We start from the raw sequence: 24,996 nt of genomic DNA on the forward strand, positions 1-24,996 counted from the left end.
TTTTTCTTCCTCTGTATTCTGTTTTTTTTTTTTTTTCCTCTCCCCCACCACCGCCCCCACATCTCCCACCTTAATTCTGATGTTTGGGAAAGGCTTTGTAAGAGAAAAGGAATGGAAATGGGCCTTGAAAGATGATGAATAACTTGAGTGGGACACAAGTAAAGGAACTCTATCCTGTGAAAATGGTACAAGCGAAAACTTAGATGCTTGAAATACATGTTTTGTTTGACCAAAGTGGTTTGGGGTAGCTGAAGTGCTTGTCTTTAGTGAGGTCTGGCCAGAAGGTAGGCTGACCTTCAGTGTGCTAGGTTTGGGATTATGGGTGTTTGTACTCTGGTCTTGTAATATTTTTATATTTCTGGTGCAGGAATTACATTGTTCTGTTTTACATATTTGTTAGTTGAGGGTGTTAGGACTATTTTTATGCCCCAGACTCATAAAATAAGCTTATAAGCAGCACCTTATAGAATAAGCTTATGCATGATAGATGTTCAATGTTGAGTTGAGTTCAGTTGAATTCTGATAAGAAGGTTTAATTTTCCTAATCTAGAAGACTAGAGTTTTTCTATTGAATTAATTTAAGAAAGGAAATATATAATTGTTATTGCATATAAGAGTCTGTATTGTGGATATTCATTTTTTTGTCTTTGTATCTCCCACATCACTTTCCTCATTTATAGTATGTAATCATTACAACAAGCAGTACCAGGATCAATCAGAATTTGGAAGATATTTCGCTTCCTCAGTATCTCTTAAGTTCCTGTTTTTTGATTGAACAGTAATATTTTCATGATCTTCAGTGCAGTCTTGTACAGAGGCATCCTATGTACCTCCTTTCAATGAAAGAACTGACTGTACCCTAGTGCAGAAGAATCAGGATATCCCTAAGAGTGACCTTATGTATTAGGTGTAGCCTGTTTACAGAAGAGAAAACTAACTCTTAGAGGTTAAAGGGCTAAGAATGTTTAGCTGGTAAGCAATTGGAATTACAGCACAGATCCTATGTTATTTTCTTTCCTTTATTTTTTAAGTACCCCAAATTTCACTTAATGATGAATGGCCTAGAGGCCAGTGGGGAAAAAATACAATTTGTGAAAGTGCAGAAAGTGGACTTTCTCCATTCGATAAAGGACAAAAGCAAATTCAAAGCCTGTAGGCCTTCTTGTGATACAGGCGTGAAAGTAGATAGGAAAAGGAAAAACAAATACTACAGGCGTGAAAGTAGATAGGAAAAGGAAAAACAAATACTTTGTAACACATTGCATATTTTGTTAGAGTCATTTCATTCAGCATGTCTTAATTTTCATACATTTTCAATAGTGACATTGTAATTCTTGAAGGAGATTTCTCCATTTGGCTTAAATTATTGCTGTTGACTGATGATTGTGGTTAGGGTAAGAGTTAGTTTTGATTAGAGGAAGAATTACTAACATTTATTTCTAGGACATACAGTGTTGATAAATTGGGTGGGGGGTTATTCCTTATTGTCAACATGGTTAATGTGGACTGTGAGTTGAATGGACTACATTCTGCTTTTATTAATTTGTGTGAGCTACGTTTTTCCTTTTTTGTTTTTCCAATTCCAGTTGAACAGGTGCCCATTGATTTGAAAAAATCTATATGTAAACCTAGGATGCTGGCCTCATATACCATTTCATGGTAGATGATTTGTGTAAAATTGCAACTAAGTGAATTTCATTCAAGCAATGGGAATCTTACAGATCTGAGTCCATTGCTAGCAAGTGTTGTGTTCTGGGCATGTTGTCTGTTTCTTTATCTGCAGTCACAGAGCAGTGGTAGTTCATATCTTTGTACATATCCTATCATAGTTCATTAACCAGTTTGGCTAATTACTCTAAAATTACTATTTTTGTTTTTTTCCTCAACAATATGTGTCTAAATTTTTTTGTTCTTAGTATTATTAATAATAAATTACTTTCCCTTGCTCTCAAGCTCTTCAGAGATCAAACAGCATTTTTAAGTTACAAGGAACCCTCAGCTCTGTTGTCTTCTGCTTTTTATCCACACCCACATAGTCACATGTTCATGACTATGATATTTTTCTATGTCGTTATTTCTGTGTGCATATAAATATGCTTCATGGTGCTTAAATACAGGGTAGGGTAGAAATACTAACACTGAAATCAGAGACAGAAATAGTGAATAAAGCTAATAACAACAATAAAGAGTATAAAAACAAAGGATGTGTTCAATAAGATTTGCTTATGCTCATTATAGCAAATTCTTATTCATTCATTTATTAGGCAAACCACTGATTTGCATCTTACTGGACATTTCCTTTAAGCAATATCAAGCTTCTCCTTTTCCACTTCTGTTTTGCAGTATATCTTTTATACCAGCATTATACTCAAAATTTCCCCTAGACTCGGCCATCCAGTTTGTTCATCAGGTCTTGCTCACTGAGCAAGAACTGTATTGGAGGCGTACTGGCCTTTTTGAACCAGCATCTTCACTCCTGCTTCACTGCTTTTAATTATGATATTGTCCTTGTTTGGAATTTTTCTCCCTTCTATCCAAATTCTGTCCTGATGAGTCAGCTCATATTCCCTCCTTTCAGGAAGCCTTCCTCTTTATTCCACGCTGATCACGAAACAAGTTCTCATGCCTAGAATTAACATACTATTAAACTAAAGAACAGTAGCACTTGACTACTTGCCAAGCATTGACTTTGCTCTGTGTAGTGCTATGTATTTTACATATGTTATGGTTAGCCTCACACCTGTCACAGGTGAGGAAATTAAGGCATGCATTGATTAAATGAGTTGCCCTGAGGTTATATAGTAGCTTCTTTGAAGTAGAACAGGGCTGGGAACTTCAAAACCTGTGCTCTTTGTACTATGCCTTGGTGCATGCTGAAATTCTTTGTGTCTAATTCAGACTTCGTTGTTGTTAACAACTGAGAGAATTGACTATACGTCTGATTTCCCCCAAATATGAGGATCTTTTTTGACCATTATTAATTTGTAGGGCTACCCTATTCAAGGCATCATGCTTCCAGTTGTTCAGGATAATAATTTAACTGTCCTCAAAGCACTTGGGCAGTGCCAATGTATACATTGTTACCTATAGAAGAGGCAGGATGAAATAAGATCTATAGAAGGAGATTAAATCGACATATGGGTCCAGGGAGGAGATAATCATTTTCAATGGGAGGAATTAAGGACAGTACTAGAAGTCAGCATTTCTTCTGAGACTTAATGAAAGGACTGAAGTTGGAGAGAGATTCAGAGTTTGGACTCTGGAGATTTTGGAAATTGTGATTCAAGTTCTTACATCAACACTTACTAGTCAAGTAGCCGCGGGGAAATTAGCTAACCTTTCCTCATTTGGCAGCAATACCCCTAGGATTGGTGAGAAGACTATAGGAATAATTTTTTTAAAAAGGTATATGAATCTTTTAGCATTGTGCCTAGCACATTAAGCCCTCAGTAAATGTTAGCCAAAATAATTATTATTTTTTTTTTTTAAATGAGGAAGGAACTTGAACAAAGGCCTAGAGGAAGCCTGGAGGGTAGAAGCCTGGAGTTTATAGAAGAGTTTAGTCTTTGGGGACTAAATACGGTGGACTTAGTATGCTAAGCTTTAAAAAGTAGATTAGAAATTATGACTTCAGTGAATCCTTTCACCCTCAGAGTGCTATTTTCTCCTCCTTTAGACAATGGGAAGAGCTATTAGCGTTTTTGTTTAGGTGTAGCTTTGTTTTGATAGAGAAGTGATATGTTAAAACCTGAATTTTAGGAAAAAACTTATAAGAATGGGAAGAATAGAGTGAGGATGAGTGTAGGGGTCCAGGGGACTGGCAATGGTGCAGAAATGGGGGGTACTGATAAGAGTACAAACCAACCCAGAGTGATAGGGACAGAGAGGGAGCTTGCAGGAATAGACATGGCCACCCATTATTTCAGCTCCAGATCATGTGCACTAATAGCAAAATGTTCACATTATACAATGTTTATATGTTCATTGTAAAGTTTAATAAAAAAATCTCTCATAGTTGTTATGGTTTGAATATGAGATGTCTCCCAAAAGGTCATGTGATAGTGTAGAAATGTTTAGAGGTGAGATGATTAGATTATGAAAGCTATAACCTACTTGGTGGATTAATCCATTTGGTGGATTGACAATTTGAATGGACTCATTGAGCACTAACTGTAGGCAGGTGGAGCGTGGCTGGGGGAAGTAGGTCACTGAGGGCATGCTTTCGGTGATTATATTTTGCCTGGCTCCTTGCTTTCTTTCTCTGCTTCTTTGGACTCTACCTCCTGTCTACCATGAACGGAGTATCTTTCTTCTACCATGCCCTTCTGCCATGATATTCTGCCCCATCTCAGGCCCACAACAATGGAGTCTGCTGAGCATGGACTGGTCTTCTGAAACTGTAGACACAAAATAAACTTTTCCTCCCCTAAGTTGTTTTTGTCAGATATCTCAGTCACAGTAGTGAAAAGCCGACTAACATGCTAATTTCAACAAATAGAGATGATCACTATATACTTTAAATCCCTTCCTTTAGAATGTTCTTCATATCCAGTATTAGTTAAATAATGGTTTACTCTCTTCTTTATATAATTTCAAGTCTATATAGGTGTGGTCACTATTATTATTTTGAGGTGATATGCCTTTATTTGTGTTTGAGTCTGTTTATATTTTGTTGTGATAAATGGAAGATTTTGTTGTTCATTTCGTCCGTTTTTGGAAATGCGCCTATTGAAAGGACCTGAATTTCCAGATTTCTATAGCCTTTCTTTTTTCTGTGTTAATAACTTTAAATAACAGCAACTTTATGACATTGTCTTGCTTTTTTCTTTAATATATCACTCTAAAAATGCCTAAAATTTTGTTGTGGTTTAATATTTATTTTGAAAGGTTAGACTTCTGAAAAGGAGTACACAGTGTTCTCATACCCTTCATTCAACTTCTTATAATCATAGCATCTTCCATGACTAGTACATTTATCAAAACTAAGAAATTAACAGTGGTATATCATTCACAAAACTACAGATGTTACTGAGGTTTTTCCAGTTGTTTCACTATCATCCTTTTTCTGTGACAGGATCCCTCAATGCATTTAGCCATCATATCTCCTTAGTTAACTCTTCCATCCTGTGACAGTTCTCAGGCATTTCTTATCTTTCATAAGTATTGAAAAGTATGCACCTATGCTTTTTAAATAATGAATTGTTTAATTCAGAGTCCCTACATGTGGGCCATGTGATGTCTGATTTCTTAATAATGATGTAAAACAGATCTGTGATATTATGGTTTCAAAATTAATTAAAAATCAGTTTGAAAAATAAATTAATAAGCTTGTTTTCTCCAAAATACAAAGCTAAAGGTCTGGACCTGTCACGTAGCATTATTGATCTAATGATAGGAAAGTGGCATTTTAAGAAGCAACCATACTGCATGACTTTAGGGTATATTATTAGCTTGGCGTATCTCAATTTGTCACTGACTCTAGGTTTACCCCTCAGATGATAGCTCCAGCTTTGATTTCATGAAAGAAATGTGTTAAACAGTGTCGAAGATTGTAAATGCATTCCAAAATTGAACAGCAATTTTAAGGTAGTGGAAAACCCTATACTTTGTAAACTCAGCTTCAGAGTGGCAGGAATATTGTCCGAATTTTGCCTTCAGCTCTAATATTTTGTTTATAAAAAAGTGCATCATGCCAGTGGGATACATGGTTGGTAATTCAGGCCTGTCCCTGAAGATATACCTCAGAGGCAAACACAGTGGAAGCACCAGTCCTTTTTGTAAAAATTAGTGACCTTTTGAAGCTGATTTCTAGGAAGTATTCTCTAGTGTTTGAAGTCAGCGTGGTCAGCTATGGAAAACAAGCACAGCCTCTAGTTGCTCTGTTCGCGCCTCCAGTTGGAGTCAGAATGCTGGTATTTCATTGATCTTGTCCAGAGTGCCCCTGTTTTTTCCTCCTGCAGTTTCAGTTTTAGTGTGTTCAGATATCATGTCACATCCTAGGAGAACAATCTTGTGAGTTGCCAGGGGGTCTGACCAGTTGAGCCACTCAAAACCCTTTAATTCCAAGTGTCCTTGAACTGAGGAAGCAGTTCAATAAATCTCTTGAACAAGTTTTCACAACTTAGCCATATGACTGCATTAAAATAAAGTCAGCTTCTGTGCACCACTTCATCGTCTTCCAAATATTTCTTGAATTTGTGATGATTAAGGTGATAGCCTCGAGTCACAATCTCCATCTGTCACTTCATCACCTCATGCAGTGAACATTGATTCAGTAAGTAGAATTGAGCATGTCTAGCCAGGGACTATTCCAGGTACTGGGGATACAGCACAGAACACCAAGTTTCAGTAAATCGTACAGCAGATGACAATCTGTACTGCTGTGAAGAAAAGTAAGTTAGGGAAGGGATGTCGTATGTGTGTGTGTGTTTGCAGGCTATTCAGGAAAACCCTCCCTGAAGTGAAGGGGCAAGCCAGGTAGATATCCAGAAAAGGAATATTCCAGGCAGAGAGGACAACAACTGCAAAAATATCCAGAGAGGCCAAAGGGTAGCAGGAAAGCCAGAGTGGGTGAAGTAGTGGAAGGAAGGGACTAGGTCAGAGGTGGTTGGCACCAGAACACTGAGGATGTTGTGAATCATAAAAACTTTGGCATTTGCTCTGAGTAAGGCAGGAAGACATTAAACAGAGGAGCAGTGTGCTCTGGCTTTCTGATCATGAGTCTCACTTTATTGAAACTAGTGCTAGAGCGTCGTGGGTAGAAGCTGATGGAAGGCTACTGTAGTGACAGGTTAGAAGTAATGGTGGCCTGAACCTGGGTGGTCGCAGCAGACAGGCAGTGAACAGCGGTTGGATTCTCATCGTTTTTGGAAGACAGAGCCATTAGCATTTCCTGATGAATTAGACATATGCTGTGAGGAAGTGGCAGTCAGGTTTTTGATCCTGAGAAGGTGGAATCACTGTTTTCCTGATGGGGAAAGCCGTTGTGCATCATGAACAAGAGGGAGGAGGCTGGGAGTGGTCAGCTTTGTCTCAGGAATACACTTCCGAAATTTACACCCCCTGCTCTTCTCTACAGCCACTCTCTCTTGGATTAATGATTTAAACTTTTCAGTGTCTGAATCAAGTGTCTTAAATTCCTTGGTGGTAAGTACTCATGTTTGTTTGCTAACTGGATTAAAAATTTCAGAGCTCCAATTGGCTGCACTTTGGTATTAGGTAGCATTAGACCCAGTGGTTTAGTGATGAATACAGATGTTTCTGCTGCCACACCTTGTAGGGAAACCTGGATAAAAAAAATCATGCAAGTGAAAACAGAACAAAGCTGAAACCTCAGAAATAACTTAAAACAAAATTACCCCACGTCTGCAAAATCAGGCATTGAAAACAGCAGGGCTGATGTGGAAAATAGAGGTAGGATAGAACACTGAAAACTGAGGAACTTTAACCAAGAAGTTCTAATAACGGTACCAATAAACAAAACAAAAAAATAAGGACACAGTTAACTGTTGGTGTTTACCTGGTGTCACGGGAAGTTCTGTGTAGCCTTAAATTCTGGGGCTCATGCTTTCTTTGACAAGAATATCTTCCTTCTAAAGAGACCATTTTTTTTGAAAAGTAAAAAGCTGATTCAGCATATAGCCTTCTTAATCCATTGTTTTAATACAGGGAAGAATGCCTGTCTACTTCCCCATCTGCATTCATAGCTTTGTCAGATAACTTAAAAGAAGGGAAGTGTAGTGGTTTGAAGCCACAGAATCAGTCACCGGTTGGGCCAAAGTTAAGTCACTTCTGTTGATTTTCAGTTTTCTTTTTTCCTTGAGATTGTCTTTTATTGCTAAGCCTCTCAACTTGAAAGTATTACATGCTAGGGAAAAGAATTATGTATGAGCTGATGTGACTTCTCCATTCTACAGATGCCATTCATTCATGTGTTTGCCAGTCATGTGTGTAATGCTCATCCAGGAAGCACAGTATGGCAGAGCAGACAATCCTGCTGTCCTGGGGCTCCTTATTGGACCTATAGCTAGAACCAAATTCAGATCTCCTTCTTTAAATAGTCTGGAATTTTTTTTTTAATTGAATAAGAATTTAGTAAGAAACACCCTAAAATCAATTTAACAGTGTGCTCAAATCCAGCATTTATTCCTTTAAAAAATCATTTAAAGACTAGAAAGTAAAAAGTACATCTTTAATAAGAACCACTTGTTTAGAAGCTAATGTCACACTTGACAATGACAAATAGAGAATTTTCTGTTTACATTAGGAATGTAATTACCTAAGCCTTCTATCATCATTAACATTGTTCTAAAAGATCTGACTAGTGCAGTAGACCATAAAACCAAAGTAAGTATAATGATTGGGAAGGAGATAAACCATAAAAACCAAGAAAATCAACTAGAAAATTTTAGTAGGTTCATGGAAGATTATAGTTGACACATAGACGTAGAATAAATATAAGGTGCCATTCTGAATCAACAGATCATTGATTAGGTATTATGTGGGACAGCTCCCACTATATCAAAATAAATTCCATGAAACCATAAACAAGAAGATGAGGACAATATCAAATAGCTGAAGAACTTAAAAGCAGTGAGGAAAGGTCTAAAGTCAAATCAGTTTGGCTGTACCAAACTATATTTCTAAAAACTCAGAAATCAGATGACAAACTGAGGCACCCGGCTCATTTCACAACCAGCTCTCTGTGGAAAGAAAAAAAAAAAATACCCACATTTGCTGATTTCCCTGATGTAAATGCTCCCACCGTGACTGATTTCAAGTGAGCAACTTCAAGTTCAAGAGCAGGAGTTGGCACAGAATCGTGCACAGTTGGTGCTCACAAACTGACTGCAGCACACGAGTGGCCGAGCATGCTGAGAAGCCAACTCGAGATCACCTGGTCACAGAGGTAAACTGGCTCACAGGCCTAATCACGTTGCTGCTTGAAGCTATCTTCCCAGGAAACCTAAGGTAGAGATAGTAGAGATAAAATGTCCAGTGTCACCCTGGAGAGCACTTGGTAGGGAGCCGCATGTCTGAGTGGAGGGAGCCTGTGGGGTGGCTGGGGCTTACCTTCACAGCAACCCTTTCAGGGACCATCATACAGTGGGTGCGGACTGAGGCGGAGGTGTTGCTATAAGCAAATGCACAGCAGAAAAAGAACAGTGGGATCAGAGCAGAGGGGTTTCTCTGGTAGCTTCTTCTGAAACCCTAATATTCTTGGGAGCAAACCCTTAATACTCTGGGGAGCGGTACATGTGTTTCACTCTTTTCCTGTTTGCATGTTTATCTTCTCATCCCGTTTTTAACTCTCCTTTTGACCTTTTTTAATTATTACCTATAATAGTTTTCACAAGTGTGATCTCCAGAAAGATTAGTTTTGGGGGTGTGACTGTGAAAGAGCTTGAAGGATTATCTGGAAAAAGTGACCTAGGGGGATAACCTGTAGTACAGGAGGTGCCTCACAGTCACCAGAAAGTCACCATATTGTCAGGAAGGGAGGTTTTTTTGGCTATGGAGCCTTGGAGCCTGTGTCATGTTTGTTGATGTAGGGCTTCTGTCAAGGGCTGTTCTGTTCCATCGTGAATGACCACTAGCTGCTCCTTTGGTAACCCCCTCTTGTGTGTGCCATCTTAGGATGGGTTGTTCCCTTGTGGTCTTATCTTCAGTTCTAAGGGAAGATTAGTTTATTCTTAGAGCAACTTTGTGGAAAGAAGAAGGATTTAGTTGGATGTTTTCAGAGATGTGAAAACTTTGAGTATGAGAGCCATGTTATTAGGAGTTGTGTAGTTATTTGGACACTGTGATTGAGAATCATTATTTTGGGGAGTACAGAGAGAACCAGTTGGGGTGGGCTGGGATAGAGGTACAGAGAGGAAAGAGGGGGAAAAAGTAGTTACTTTTAAGGGGTTATTGAAGATTAATCTTGCATATGATAAAAGGACCTGTAATATATACTTAGAGGGTTGGCTTGTGGGCAAGGTATGGGTGGGTTGCTAGAATTGCATATAGATCTGTTAAGGTCTGTCTGAGCTTGGGATCTAGCTTTGGAGATGGTCAAGAATGGTTTCTTATGAGTGGAATGTTTTAATGACTCATTGGGTGTGCAGATTTACAGATGGTTGTTTTTAAAATATTTAGTTATTCCAGTTTGGTCCATTAACATTCGTTTTTCTTTGTCAATTTTTTGTTCAGAACTTGTTTAGTATCACTCATTTACAGGGGAATTAATTTGATGATTCAGTGTTCCCCTCACTGATTTGGGTGTTTTTAGTCTTTTTCTTGTTTTCCTTTAATCATTTTGTGGATCTTTAGCTGGTTTTCATTACTTCAGCTTCTGATGTGGCTGTGTATTTTCCTGCCATCACCAATTGAAACCACTGAATTTCAAGGTTGGGAAGGATTGTAATTGTCTTCTAGTCAAGCTGTTTATTTGATATTTCCATTTTCTGTGTTTTTTTCTTTTCTGATTTAGACTTAAATAATTGATTGGGTCTTGATTTTCGATGGTTGACTTTTACCAAGAAGTAGGACTTGGAGACTTAGTGACGTATGTTGTCCTCACACTCAGTAGTCACTTGGACATAACCAGCTGGTCATTCTTGGGGTAGCTGAAGGCCAGCTGCTTTCTGCTGAACTTTTTGCCTACTATTCAGCGCCCATGGCTGCAGGGTGCTACGACCTTTAGCTTCAGACTCCAGGCAGCGGGTAAGGGTGTAGGTGGATTTAGGAGCTAAATCCTGGGGCCAGGCTAAACTCAGCTCTGTCCTTTTCCTGGGGCTTCCTCGCTGGTTTTGGTCTATTCAGGGGCAGAGAGATGGTGTTGGAGGTTGACTATGGAGAAATATAACCTCTTTGCTTTCAAAGTTAGCTGACTAAGCCTGGTCTGCAGGTCCAGGAGTTGCCTGTTTGTAAATGCTGGGGGAGGTTCTCTAGCTGTGTTTTAAATTATAGTCTTCAATATTTTCTGCCTTTAGCGTTTGAATGGAGAGTAGTTGGTGTGGTTCAGGTTTTACCAGGGAGTGCCAGCTGACAGCTGCCAAGAGGCTTTACTAGGATCCTTGACCTTACAACTCATTAAACCCTGGGGCTTTTGGAGGCTATAATTTTGCTAGTACATTTAGTGTGCATCCTTCTGTTAATAGTAGATTCATGTAAGACAGCATCAGAAGACATGTGTCAACCCAGAAGTCTAATTTATTGAAGATTTAGCTGACATACAGAATAGAAAAATTTTGTCAGCTTGGCTAGCATGAAGATAAAACCAAATCATTATTGAGAATTATTTTATTTTCTATCTCTCTTTTATTTTTGTTAGTATTTGAGGATTGAATCCAGAACCTTGCACGTGCGAGGCAAGCACTATACCACTGAGCTATACCCCCAGCCCTTTATTTACTCTTAATAAATAAGTAATGTGGGTTTAAAAAAAAAAATTCAGTTCAAATATGTATCTGATCCCACCTCATAAGATAATGATGCTTGATAGCTTAGTATGTATATATTCTTTCAGACCTTGTGTAGATGCAATCACCTCAGTTGCTCTATGGTTTGTTCCCCCCCACCCCCCAGTCCTCTAGTTTTGTTATGCATATGTGCTTGTCAACTTCTTGGAAGCCAGAGGCCAGTCAGAAGGTACCTGATGTCATGGGATGAGATGAAGGGGAACAGACTGGATGATTCATGGTGCAGCAACAACTCAGTTGCCTGACTGTCTACTCAGTAGTAATGACACTTCTGCATGAGTCTGCTCCCCTGATGCCTCTTCCCCAAGACAGTTTGAAAGGGCAGTATCAGGGTTGATTTCTCAGACCTTCATTTTTCATTATAACTGACCAAGTTCAGATCCTGGCACCTAATAAGTGCTAAGTAAGTAGTCCCTTTTTTTCCCGAGAAGACGGATCTTTCTATAACTGTTTATATCACCGTTCAGTTTTGCTTTGGCATGTGTCCTTGGGTCTCTTTAAGATGACTTTTTGGGCTAAGTTTTGGCTCAGTGGTAGAGCACTTGCCTGGCATGTGTGAGGCCCTGGGTTGAATACTCAGCACCACATATAAATAAGTAAAATAAAAAATCCATTGACAACTAAAAAAAATATTAAAACAAAAAAATTGTTTAAGAAAAAAAAGTTGACTTTTTCCCCCCAGCTCTACTATGGTCTATTTTATATTTTATTTTAATTCTCTCTATCTTTATTCATTTTTTTTCCCTTTGTAATAACTATAGAGGAACTGAACTTTTCTGTGAAAACCAGCACTTTATCTTGTAATTCAAATAACTTCTGATTTCTCAGCAAAGGCTTTGGTTCATCAAATTTCATTATTACCCAATTTTTTACTTTATTTAAAGCTCTTCTGCTCTTACTTGTCATATACTTGATTTGATAACTATATGAAAAGTGTTTACATGTGAAATTGTAGAACACTACACACAAAGTAGCCCGTATACCCCTTTTCAAGTGTTGTTATGTGATTTGTTTTACAATATTATGACTTTATTGATAAATAATGCACATACTATATATAGTTTACCCATCCAAAGTGTCCTGTTCAGTGGTTTTTAATATGTTCACGTAGTTGTGTTAACACCACAATCAGTTTTAGGATGTTTGCTTTGCTCCCAAAAGTATCTCCATATCCATTTACTGTCGCTCCCCATTTTCCCTTAGTTTCACCCGGCCCTTGGCAAGTTTTATTCTGTTTTCTGTCCTATAGATGTAACTATTCTGGGTATTTCATGTGGAAGGAACTATATGACCTCTGGTCTTTTGTGTCTGACTTCTTTCACTTACAGTGTTTTCATAGTTCATCCATACTGTGGCCTGCATCACTACTTTGTTGGACAACACTTTATTTAATGGACAACACTATATTTAATCACTTATATATTGATGGGTATTGGTTTGTGATTTCTTAACAGTAAAGTAGCACTTTACATATTATTATATTTTTTAAATACAATCATTTTATAAAACATAGAAGTTACAGATGCCTAGGGGAAAACAATAGTTTGTTAATTTGTTTCTCCCTGCTAAACATCACTGTTTTCTTTTTTTTGTTTTTTTGTTTTTTGTGGTGCTGGGGATTGAACCCAGGGCCTTGTGCTTGCAAGGCAAGCACTCTACCAACTGAGCTATCTCCCCAGCCCACTGTTTTCTTTAAATATTAAGAATAATATTTGGACATTTGGAAATAATGTCATTTTTACTTATGGTCTATAATTTTCCCATAACAAAAAATTAACAATGTAAAAATATAATTTAGATCAATTCAACCACAGAATGTAACATACTGTGGTATTTTTTCTGCAGTTCTTATGCTTCCCATTTTTCTATTTTCCCTTCTCATTTCCACACAGATCATTCCACAGTGTCTATGCGTTTCTGTTGAGCACAGTAAACATGGCAGAGCAGAGTAGTCTTGGGTCTCAGAGCCCAACTGCCAGCTTCATATCCCTTTAGTGGAACTTAATGTGGGGCTGTGTGGCTTGGGCATGTTACTTGGTCTCTTTGAGCTATAGCTTCCTTATCAGTAAGATGGGAATAATACTGATATCAACCTTATTGCTTTGTTATAAAGATGAAATGGGTTATTATAAGCAAAATGTCTGGTACATGGAATATGTTCAATGATGTTAGCTATAATCTGCATGTTTGTATGGTAATAGTGTCCCACAAGTACTTCAAGTACATGTATTAAAACAGATTGCTTTGATAATATTCCTAAATATGTTTGATCCATAACTTTTTCTGCCTTCAATAAAATATGTGCAGTTTTGTTTGTCACTTCACCAACTGTCATGTGTGAACTCAAATGGATTGTGTTATAAAAGGGAGAGAAAAAAAGCAGAACCTGAAGATGAGGAAGCCGGAAGATGAAAATAAAGTGACCTAATCTCTTAAGCTCCAACATACTTTTTCTTTCCTGTGGTGATAATTAACTCTTTACTGAATCAATGGATGTTTTAGTAGTTTGGTTCTATATGGGATGCAGAATTGGAGTTTCCTTCAGTTTTCATTAAAAAAAAAAAAGTAAGACTTCACAAACATACAGTATCAAAACTTCACATTGTACACCTTAAATTTATATGATTATTGTTACTCCATTATCCCTCAATAAATCTCAGGGAAATTTTAAGATATAAGGACGGCCTTCAGTTGCTCTTATTGTATTATTATTTGAAAAACACTCTTGATATGTTTCTTTATCACAGGTGTCTGTACAACTGTGTGCTCATTCATTTCCTCTGGTGCTATTTCCTTTACATATTTTGGAATGTATATATAGTATGGGAATAACTTAAAGATGTCTGAGGTGAATTTTGTGGGAATTTACTGTTTTTGATGCCTCATGGGGAAGACTTTCTCCATCGCTCATTGGGAGAGGCCATTAGCAATGATCAGAGCCTGGTCTTAGCTAGAAACTTAGAACCCCTTGGAAGGGGTAGTCATCCTTACCTTACAAGTAGAGAGCTCCGGTCAGCCAATCACACTTCGTGAAGAAGAGGAGCTAGGACTGAAACCCAGGTTTGGTTCCTTTTCCTCACTGCGCTGGTTTGCCTTTCTAATGTTGCCTGTTCTGTTTTCCTCAAGAGGGGCCTTGCTCTGCCAACGTGAGTCTCAGGAGATAGTTTCTGATGAAGTTTGAAGTGTTCTGATCTCCCATCAATAAGTGTCAGGTAGAATGACTTAAACATTTTCTGGTGGTTTTCATCCTGTATTTCTTTATAGCTGTCATTGTAGTAAGGAAGGAGAAAAGAATAATCTGGAGAAATGGAAGCCAATATTCTCTCTCTTTTTTGTTACCTCTTGCCTAATTAAATAGCATTAACGATAATCAAAATAGGAAAAATGCATTATAAATTAAACATTAAAAATTGCACCCTCTCCTTCCAATGCTTTTTTACATTTGCATGTACTGTTTTACTTAGCTATATGACCAGATCAGAGATATAACTTCATGCCCTATTTTATAACATAACTTATTATCATAATCACTTTTATATGTTACCATGGAGCCTTTATAATTTTTTATGATTGTATGATATTCCACTTTCATTTTTAACTGTTTTCTATCATTATCTAATTAATTTCTAATTATTTCTCATAATAGTCCTGCGTTGAGCATACCATGTGCAGTTATTTTAATGCTGTAGATATTTCCTTTGGTTTTGAAACATACTGCTAAATTAAAAGCAAATGGCTAATTTGTGTTACTTTCAGTTTCAGCATGGTCTTGACCATTGTTGCCAGTCTTTGCTTCTGAAAGTTGTTCAATGGGCGTATCATCCTAACCATGAAGGTTAGGGGTTAGAGATTGCATGTCCCCCAGTAGGATTATGACCAAATAAATTTTGGAGAGTTTCACCATTTAAAGGCTCAAAGAAGTCATGCACAAAAGACTCGACTTCATTAATCAGCATTTCCAAAACTTACTTAAGGATGGAACTTACTATTCTCAAACAACCCATGAGCAGACATCTTTGGGAAATGCCATACTGTATGTCTGTGGGGAAAGGAGCTGGCCTCCAATGCAGTAGGATACATTTTAGGTAATTCAGGAGAGGAAGCGAGGATGTCTTCCCTAACATCTTGCCACCTTACCCTCAAGAACCCCATAATCTATTGGGGAAGCAATTATATAGAATGATAATTACTATGATGATGGTTTAAACATAGTGTGCACAAAGGAACAGAAAGGAAGGGATCCCAATCCACATTTTGGGTGTTCCTAAGTTATTTTTCAAATCACAGAATGGATTTGGTTCACTTTAGAGTTTTTAGGTCACTGCCCTAGAACTGAACATATATTTATTTCTGTGCCTCACTACTGTGGACTAAACATATCTTCATCAACTAAGATAATACTTGATTTTGATTTAAAACAAATTCACTCATTTCTAACCACTCACCTGCTATGTTATGATCAGTGTAACTTTTATGTTGCCACTTAGAAGTCAGTGGAGGCTTCATAAATCAGTTTTTATGTGTTCCATCATGGAAAGGAAGCTAGACTGAAGTAAGAATCTTATAATGGATACCCATAAGATAAAAAAATACAATGGTAAAACAAGAAAAGTTAGGAAACCTATTAGAACTCTGGAGGCTGACTCTAACATAGCAGGTAGGAGGTTCAAAGTAGAGCTTGGGTCCTTGCAGTCTGTCTGTGGAATCATCAGGTTCTGAAGAAATTTTGACTTGTTGGATGTGATGGGAAAAAATGAAACCCATAAAAACCATAATTTTAGAAAGTTAAACAGCAATTTTAAATTTAAAAGACTGCTTACCACTGACTCAGGAGAAAAACAAACTAGAAATACTGCTTGAAGATTGCAGGCAGGCTCGTTTGTGTAATTTTGATGGCGTTTCATTGATGATGGAGGTAGAAGATATTATTAGCTATGTTGCAGAGCAGGATTAACTCGACCTGTGCCCAGTAATTATCATGGGCTTATGTTCAAGAGAGACAGTCACTGAGAAGTCTAAAAGGCCCACAGTTATTTTTATGGGAGTTGGAAGAAGAATGAAGTCAAAACTCTGTAATCTTCCTCTCGTGGTGTAAACGCATAACTCATAAAGCAGCTGCAGTTGCCATTTCCCGTCTTTTCCTTAAATGGATGAATGTGATTTAGCATAAAGTTCATGAACTAAGAAGCAGTTGGACACAGATGCCTGTATCTTTCCACTCAATGTATCTTATTACCTTTAAATGCCTGTTAAAATCATGCTTTTATTTTTACCTTTCCCGTATAAATTGCCATCATCAGGCTTAGCAAATGAAACAGATTACTTGTGGTAACCTGTAAGTAGTTATGTACTCTGGGCCCTTGATAGAGCTTTCCCAAAGGACAGGCAATGTCTTTCAAAAAATCCTATTACAAGATTTTATTTGCAGGTGCAACGAACAGAAAGCTGTGAGCCTCCATGTTTTATTGCTACCCAACTTCATCATGTCTGCTCACTCTGTTGAAAACTGTGGCAAAAATGATACACATCAGCTCTTTTATTCTTTTGTTACTACTCTGTGCAAATAAAATTGTATTGGGAAATTTAATGAAGCAGTATGTCCTTGGAGGCAGCTTTGGAGATTCTTTGCGTACAACTATTTGTCTTTAATATTGAAGGATTTTGTGTAAAACAGATTGGCAGGAACAAAAGTTAGTCCTCACAGAGTGACCAGTGTTTGCCACACATGTGCTCAAATCACACAAGTAGCAGGGACCTTGGAAGATAGAGGCATTCAGTGACCATTCCAGTGGCTGTAGGTTGAACCAAGAAGTGGTTGGGACAGTAAAACCTGCAGCAGAGCTGTGGAACTAGGAGACTGCTTTGGAAATGATCTGTTTACCCAGGATATCAAGACCGTGATATTCAAGAAAAAATTGAGGGCTGGGGTTGTAGCTCAGCGGTGGAGTGCTTGCCTGGCTTGTGTGAGACCCTGAGTTCGATCCTTAGTACCACGTATAAATAAATAAGGGTCCATTGACAAATGTGTGTGTGTGTGTGTGTGTGTGCGCGCGGGCACGCACGTGTATTTATAATGAAATAATTGAGGGTCGATTCAACAAATTACTCAATGCTACATCTGAATACTTCTGCGTTCTGTGGCAGGCAAGAGGCCTTTTGCTGGAATCTGGAAAGGCAGCAGTGATGGACCTGTGCTGCAGATATCTGGGCATACATAACAGTGGCATTCATGAACTTGTCATCGGGTGTCAGCTTCAGGTTATGTACAATTCCTGACCCATCAGCTTAGCTCTCCTTACTGCTAACCTGTAAGAATGCAAGCATGCATCAGTGATCACAATGCTGGGTTTTATATATATATATATATATATAAATATATAAATATACATACACACACACACACACACATATATGTAAGTGGGTGGTAAAGCCAGGGGTGTTCTACCACTGAGCTACATCCTAGCCCCTTTTTATTCTTTATTTTGAGACAAGGTTCTGCTATATTGCCCAGGCTGGACTTGAACTTGTGATCCTCCTGCCACAGCCTCCTGAGTCACTGGGATTCCAAGTATTTACCACCATGCCTGGCAGAAGGGTAATCTTAATTCTGCTTAAATTTCTAAGTTTCAGAACTTCTTCTTTTTTTTTTTTAATCAGTAATGAATATTTGAATAGCTCGCAACTAATGAAAACAAGTGTGTTGGAAGTGCTGTCATTGTGAACTTCCAGCTTAAATGAGATTGGAATCAGCACCTATTTGTCCTTTGTTTGCAGGATTGACCCTGCCTGTCCACCACTTTTCTTCTTTTGGATCAGCCCCCAGGATGCCATTTTTTGTTACTTGAATGTAGAAGAAAACAGTTCTCTGGCTTATCCTGGGGGAATGACAAGGGACTCATTTAGCATGTCAGAAATTCTGAGTTGTAGCACTCTTGATATCTGTGACCACATAATACTTAACCAGGGTTAATATGTATCTCACCAGTGACATCTATGTGAAAATGTTGTTCTAGTAGCTTAGTAATTATAGCCCTGTACTAGTTATGTTAGAAATGAAGTTATTTTTCATTTCAAAGACCTCTTCCTAGCTACAGCCATAAAATCCTGTAAGTATATAAAGAAATCTTAACACAAAGTGAGAAATAGTTGATTTTTTTTTGTAAAAAACCAATTTAATGTTCTATCCATTTACTACTTAACATTTTGAGTGGACCTCTCCACCCCACACACCCCCAGTATTGGGGATTGAACCCAGAGGCACTCTACCACTGAGCCACCCCCACCCCAAGCTCTTTTTATTTTATTTTAGTTTGAGATAGGGTCTTACTAAATTACCTAGGCTGACCTTGAACTTGTAATCCTCCTGCCTCAGCCTCCTGCTGGGATTACAGGCATGCACCACAGCACCTGGCTCTGAGAAGAAAAATTCTTATTTGGCAGTCAGTTTATTTCCTCACCACAGCTTGCGAGAATTTTTAGTGTGTTCTGGGGCAAACCACACATTCTATTTTAGACATTCCAGTGTTTGCCTCAGAATATAAGCTGTAAAAGTTTATAAGGCAATTTCAGCAGATATCACAAATGTCTACTTAATGGCTCCCCATCTCTCTTCCTACAGTGTCTCTTGTCTCCACTTTGACGTTGTCTGTGATATCATAGTGCTTGGTTGTGTCTTTCCCACTAGAGCTCAGTGAGGGCACTACCTTACCCTTCTTTGAATCTCAAATATAAGCATTTCTTTTGTGTGATGCTTAGTGGTACTTTAAAGAACCAAAGAAATGCTTAAGAATATCATCTGAAAATCAGGTAACTTAATGTAATTGACTTAACCTTTTTGTAGCACATTTTCTGTTATTTTGGAACCTTGCCCACAAAAACCTGGTGTATCAAGGAAAGCTTCAGAGCATTAGATGATACTGTTATTATATTACCATAAGAATATTTTTGAGAAGCTTTATGCCTCTGTCTTAATTAGGAGAAGGTAGTCTATAGACAGTATGAATAAAAATAATATAAAAACGAGGGGCTGCAGTTGTGGCTCAGTGGTAGAGTGCTTGCCTCGCATGCATTAGGCACTGGGTTCAATCCTCAGCACCACATAAGAATAAATAAAATAAAGGTACTGTGTCCATCTACAATTAAAAAGTTGTTTTTTGTTTTGTTTTTTTTTTTAAAGAATGTAAAAACGGGGCAGGGAGTGTCCAGTCTTTTCCTTTAGATGTTACCTGGGTTCCAAGGTTTGGCACCCTGTGTGCCTCCATACCTGAGAGCTATTTGACTCTTTTCGAATCTGAATCTGAATTAAATCTGAATCATTGCTTTGCCCATCTGATCGGTTTAGATCTTTCTGATTCTTCCCGCCCTAATTTCTATGAATTGTACTCATAGCTGCCAGACTTTTTTTTTTATGTAATTGCCCCCTGGCCTTCATCCCCCTGGCCTTGGCCCCCCTGCCTGCCCTGTTGCTGCTGATGCCCACCAGTACTTTTCCTAACTGGTGATGACATATTACTTACCATGCATCTGCGTGCTGGTATTATCTACAAATAAGACACCGTACTTAACAACTGCGTCTTCATTTGAAGCAACATAGAAAGTTAGGTTTAAACTATTTACAGGCTGGGTGTGATATCACAGGTTTGTAATCTTAGCTGCTTGGGATGCAAAGTGGGAAGATCACCAATTTGAGTGCATCCTGTATATATAATAGACACCTAGGGATGGGACCCAAGTCTAAGCATAAAATTTATTTATGTTTCATATATACCTTGTACACATAGCCTGGAGGTGATTTTGTACTTCTTTTGTATAAGTTTGTGTATGAAACAAAGTTTCATAGTGTGGAATTTTACTTGTGACATTATATCAAACAGTGCTCAAAAAGCTTTGGATTTGGAACATTTCAGAGTTTGGATTTTTGAATTAGGGAAATTAAGGATGTTCTACCTATAGTATAAATTATAATTCTGCTTTCTAGAATATTAATATTGGGCATGTGCAAAAATGATCATGTAATGTGGATGCCATTATACAATAGTCCCACCTGTATTTTTTTTTTTTTTTTTTTTTTTTTGTGGTGCTGGGGATTGAACCCAGGGCCTTGTGCTTGTGAGGCGAGCACTCTACCAACTGAGCTATCTTCCCAACCCCCCACCTGTATTTTTAAACATTAAAAAAGAAGTTTCTTTCATGGACAACTTCAAATTTCATTGTACCCAGTTTTGGAAATATTTCTTTTTGTATCTCCAAGTTTGTCTGGTATTATATTCCTTCTGCCTGAAGAACTTTCTTTGACATTCCTTGTAGATTAGATCTGCTGCTAATAACTTTTTGTCTGAAGCCTTTGTTTCTGAGAGGCATTTCTTCTAGGTATTGATGCTGGATCTGTGATGCCTTTCAGCAACTTAAAGATGCCATTCCATGGTTTTCTATGTTGCATAGTTTATAAAAAGAAGTCTGCTGTAATCTTTGTCTTTCTGAATATAATGTGTCTTTTTCGTTTTTTAAAACCCCTCTGATTACCTTCAGTATGATCATTGTACCTTTAATTTTCAACAGTTTGAATATGTGTATAGGTGTGTGTGTATATGCGTGTGCTTGTGTGTGCTATATTTATTCTGTCTGGAATTCTCTGATTTTTAAAATTATTTTTAGAAAAATTTCAGTTATTATATCTTGAGCTGTTTCCTCAGCCTCTCTATGCTCTACTTGGGTTCAGTTACACATATGTTAGATCATATACATTATCCTCTAGTTCTTGGATTCTTTAATGTTCATTCTTGTTTTGATTTGTCTTTTAAGTTAGGGTATTTGACATGTTTGGAGTTTTCTGAAGCTTTCCATGGCTATATTTAATTTAGCAGTGAGATTGACAAAGGCATTTTTCATCTGTTACCATGTGTATTTTTTAATTTTTAGCATTTCCTGAGCTATTTCTAATAGCTTCTCTCTGCTGGAGTTTGAGGACTCGGGTTTCAGACGTGGACTTTTCATTTATTTTCCCTGAACTGTGGTTTCCTCTTCTACAAAATAGGAAAGTTGGGAATATATAATAATGATAGAATTGTTTTGAGAATTAGGAGATCATGGATAAAATAAATGTGTTCCCATGGACAAGTGCCTTCTCTTTCCTTCTCTGGATCTTAGTCACTGTCATTAAATGTTTGGACTGCATGATTCTGTGAAGGGGGAGAGATCTAACATTTATTGACAGCCTGTATTAATCTCATGTAAAATTTGAAAAAGGCGTAAAAATCACATTTAAGAAGTACTTTTGCAAAATGTTTTACTTTTGCTACTTCTATGTGGAATTTTAATTGGAAGAAACATAGCATTAAATCCAGTTGCCACTTGGTTAAATCTGATAAAGAATCATTAAAATTTTTCAACTGTGGGGTTTCCTGACTCATTTGAGAAATTTCATGGCTCAACACGTCTCACTCACTCTCTTTGCACTTACAGAATTTTAAATTATCAGCCTGGCTTCCAACTTTTGCAGTGAGGAAACACTAATGAAAGTTGTTGCTCTTAACTGACTAAAGGATAATAGTTTCGTTGGAGTTGGTTTGGAGTCACAGACGTGTGTTCAAATCCCGGTAGTCCAAATGTTCCAACCTTGGGCTGAATATTTATTTCAGAGCCTGAGTTTCCTCCTCTATGAAATAGATATGATGCCTCCACCAGAGAGCAGTTTTGAAGGTGGAAGATGAGGCATGTCAAGCTTTAGGTCTACTGTCTGGTTAATGGTAATCAGTCACCCACCCATAGCATTAAGAGTGGTAGCTAAAATAAAATAGGCCACTATGAAGTCAAAATTTTAGTATGGCTATGGGGAAAGGAGAGTCTAATATTATATTCATTTTATCCCCTTTTGTGGAAAGAGCCTCCTGGCAAGAGGATATTGTAACAATATGGAGTGGGTTAACCGAAAAGAGAATATTGGTAAGTAATAACAATAACCAAGCAACTGAGTGCTCCCTAGGTGAGGGATGTCACAGTCTGTCCTCAAAACAACCCTGTGAAGGAGCACCCCTCCTGAGCAGCCGGCCTCTGTTGGAGTGAGGGTGATCACATGGTCCTTATGCTCTTCCTCTCTGGTTTGGATTCGATCACTCTTTTTCATGTGTACCTCCACCGCCTCCCCACGTCTTGGCCCCAGTGAGAGATGGCGTATTTGGCTCAGTAGTGGCACACACAGCGAGTTGAATTGTGGAGATGTTGAGTCTTTGTATGCTTCTCGTCAAGAGTGAAATCCCTCTTCCTTGATGTTGTAGATGAAAATAGATGCATCAGCAAACTGTTGGTCTGAGGTGAAAAGAGTGAAGAAATTGTTTTAAAGAAACTGCTTAATCAACCTGAGCCCACCCCCACACTGTTTATTAAGACTGAATATTCTGGGCAGAGTGGCACATGCCTGTAATCCCAGCAGCTCAGGAGGCTCAGGCAGGAGAATTGCAAGTTCAAAGTCAGCCTCAGCAATAGTGAGGCACTGTCTCTCAGTAAAATACAAAAAATAGGGCTGGGAGTGTGGCATCATGGTTGAGTGCTCCTGATTTCAATCCCCAGTGCCAAAAAAAAAAAAAGACCAAGTATTTTAAAGTAGGGTCTAGGGTTGTGTCTCAGTGGTAGAGTGCTTGCCTAGCATGTGAGGCACTGGGTTCGATTCTTAGCACTGCATATAAATAAATGAATAAAATAAAGTTCCATCAACATCTAAAAAAATTTATTTTAAAAAAGTAGCCATTAATGTACAAATTATTACAGAGTAAATATGAATTTCAAAAAAGTGTCCAAATTCTGTTTGTGAGTAGTTTTGCTAGAATAGGCATTATTCAAGACTAAAATTATTTAATACAAAGAAACATTCTTTGTTCCCACTGTGAGCCACTGTTTTCCAAAATGCAGACCACAATACTGGCATTCTTATTTGAATAACACAGGGAATAAAGTCAGATTATTTTACAGTTGTTTTTTCTTGTCATCACAAAAGTTGTCACAGAAGTCCATTTCTGATCATAGATTTTTAGAGTTGGAAGGAACCCAAGGGCTCCTTCCTGCCACCCAAGGGATAAAGCAGTTTCTTTAAAGTCATATAACTAGCTGATGACAGAGCCAGGGAGAGAGAAGTTCTGTAGCCATTATGCCAGAAAGTGCTGCATTCTTCTGGAAAAAACTGCCTACTCATTCTTGGTTTTTAATGCTAGTTAGAGTCTTGTGGCAAGGTTATTTTCCATGACTAACTAGCGCTCTTTTGTTTTCTCATGTGGGTGTCTGGGAACAAGCTCTGTGTTTTGGTTGCAACAATTGAACAGTGGAAGGCAGTAATAAGACACTTGTCTAGTTAACACTTTAGGGGTCAGGCAGGAGAAAGTGGTTGGAGCTGATTCTCTGTCCTCATTGTCATTTAGCAACTATATTAAAGTTGAGTTTCCTAAACTGGAGCCCGAATTCCATGAAATTTTATGAAAATTCTGTAAATATATATTTCAGGAAAATAATCTGTAGTTTTCATCAGATTATCAAAGGATATACAGTTTAAGACATTGTTCTAGAAGGAAGAACTATGCCTAATTACACTCAAGCACTAATTATAGAGGGCTCCCTTATCTCCAGCCCCCTGCTGCTGGTGCCCCTTCCTACTGACAAGCCTTCCAGACAGCTTCCTGATCTTTTCTTGGAAGCCAAGGCCTTAACTCTTTGCTGCAGGAACATTCCCTAGCTTTCTCAGGGCTACCTTCTCTACTCTTGTTTCCATGAGACTCAGGGATGTTTGTTCTAGAAGGCTCAGGGGTGTTGCTTCAGGTACGTTTTGATTGAAAAGAATGCGTGAGCTGACCTAAGAACACAAGACTATTGCAAATAAGAAAAAAAATGCATTTGGAATTCCAATCAATATTTTGCAAATTAACGTTTAGAATTTCTCTAGTTCTTTAGTTAGGGAATCTGTGTTTAATCTAGGAACTCTTCAATGTTTTCTAGGAACACAGTGGAAATCCATGGACACTTATTCAGGAGTTGCTCAGATCTGTCTAGAAAAATTGAATTTTTCCTTCTCGAATTTTATTTTACTTGGAAGAATCTACCCCTGAATAGAAATTCATTTTGATGGGCTTTCTTCCCAGAAGAGAACATATAGAGAGCACGTTCTAATTTTTTTTTTTTTTTTCTTTTTTTAAGTGTAGCATCTGGACACACAAAGAAAAGCTAGCACTAAGATTGAAGTTGGAAGAGTTTGTTCATTTGTGAGTTTATTCATTTTAAAAAGCCCTTCCTGAGAACATATCATAAACACTTAGGAATCACGTTTGGTGCTGGTTAATGAGACTGCCCTCTTCCCTTGAAACACTTGCAATCTGCTGGGGACACAGCTTGACAACTAAGAATAACAGTTTAGCATACTAAATACTCCAGCAGGGGTACCAAAAAAAGCACTGATCTGTGCCTGACGGGGAAGAGGCATGGAAGTGGAGCCAGTGGAGGTCAGCTGAGGCAGTTAGGGTAAGTTTTTCTGAAGAGGTGACAGTTGAGTTGC

General features: G+C 38.0%; 1 protein-coding gene across 3 annotated transcripts in view; it reads left to right on the plus strand.

The window, feature by feature from the left end:
- The window catches only part of SLC44A1 (solute carrier family 44 member 1), a 136,619-nt gene that overhangs the window by 25,612 nt on the left and 86,011 nt on the right, over positions 1-24,996 (plus strand). The window lies entirely within an intron of this gene.

This window comes from Sciurus vulgaris (genome assembly GCF_902686455.1).
Source record: "Sciurus vulgaris genome assembly, chromosome: 15".
NCBI lineage: Eukaryota > Metazoa > Chordata > Mammalia > Rodentia > Sciuridae > Sciurus > Sciurus vulgaris.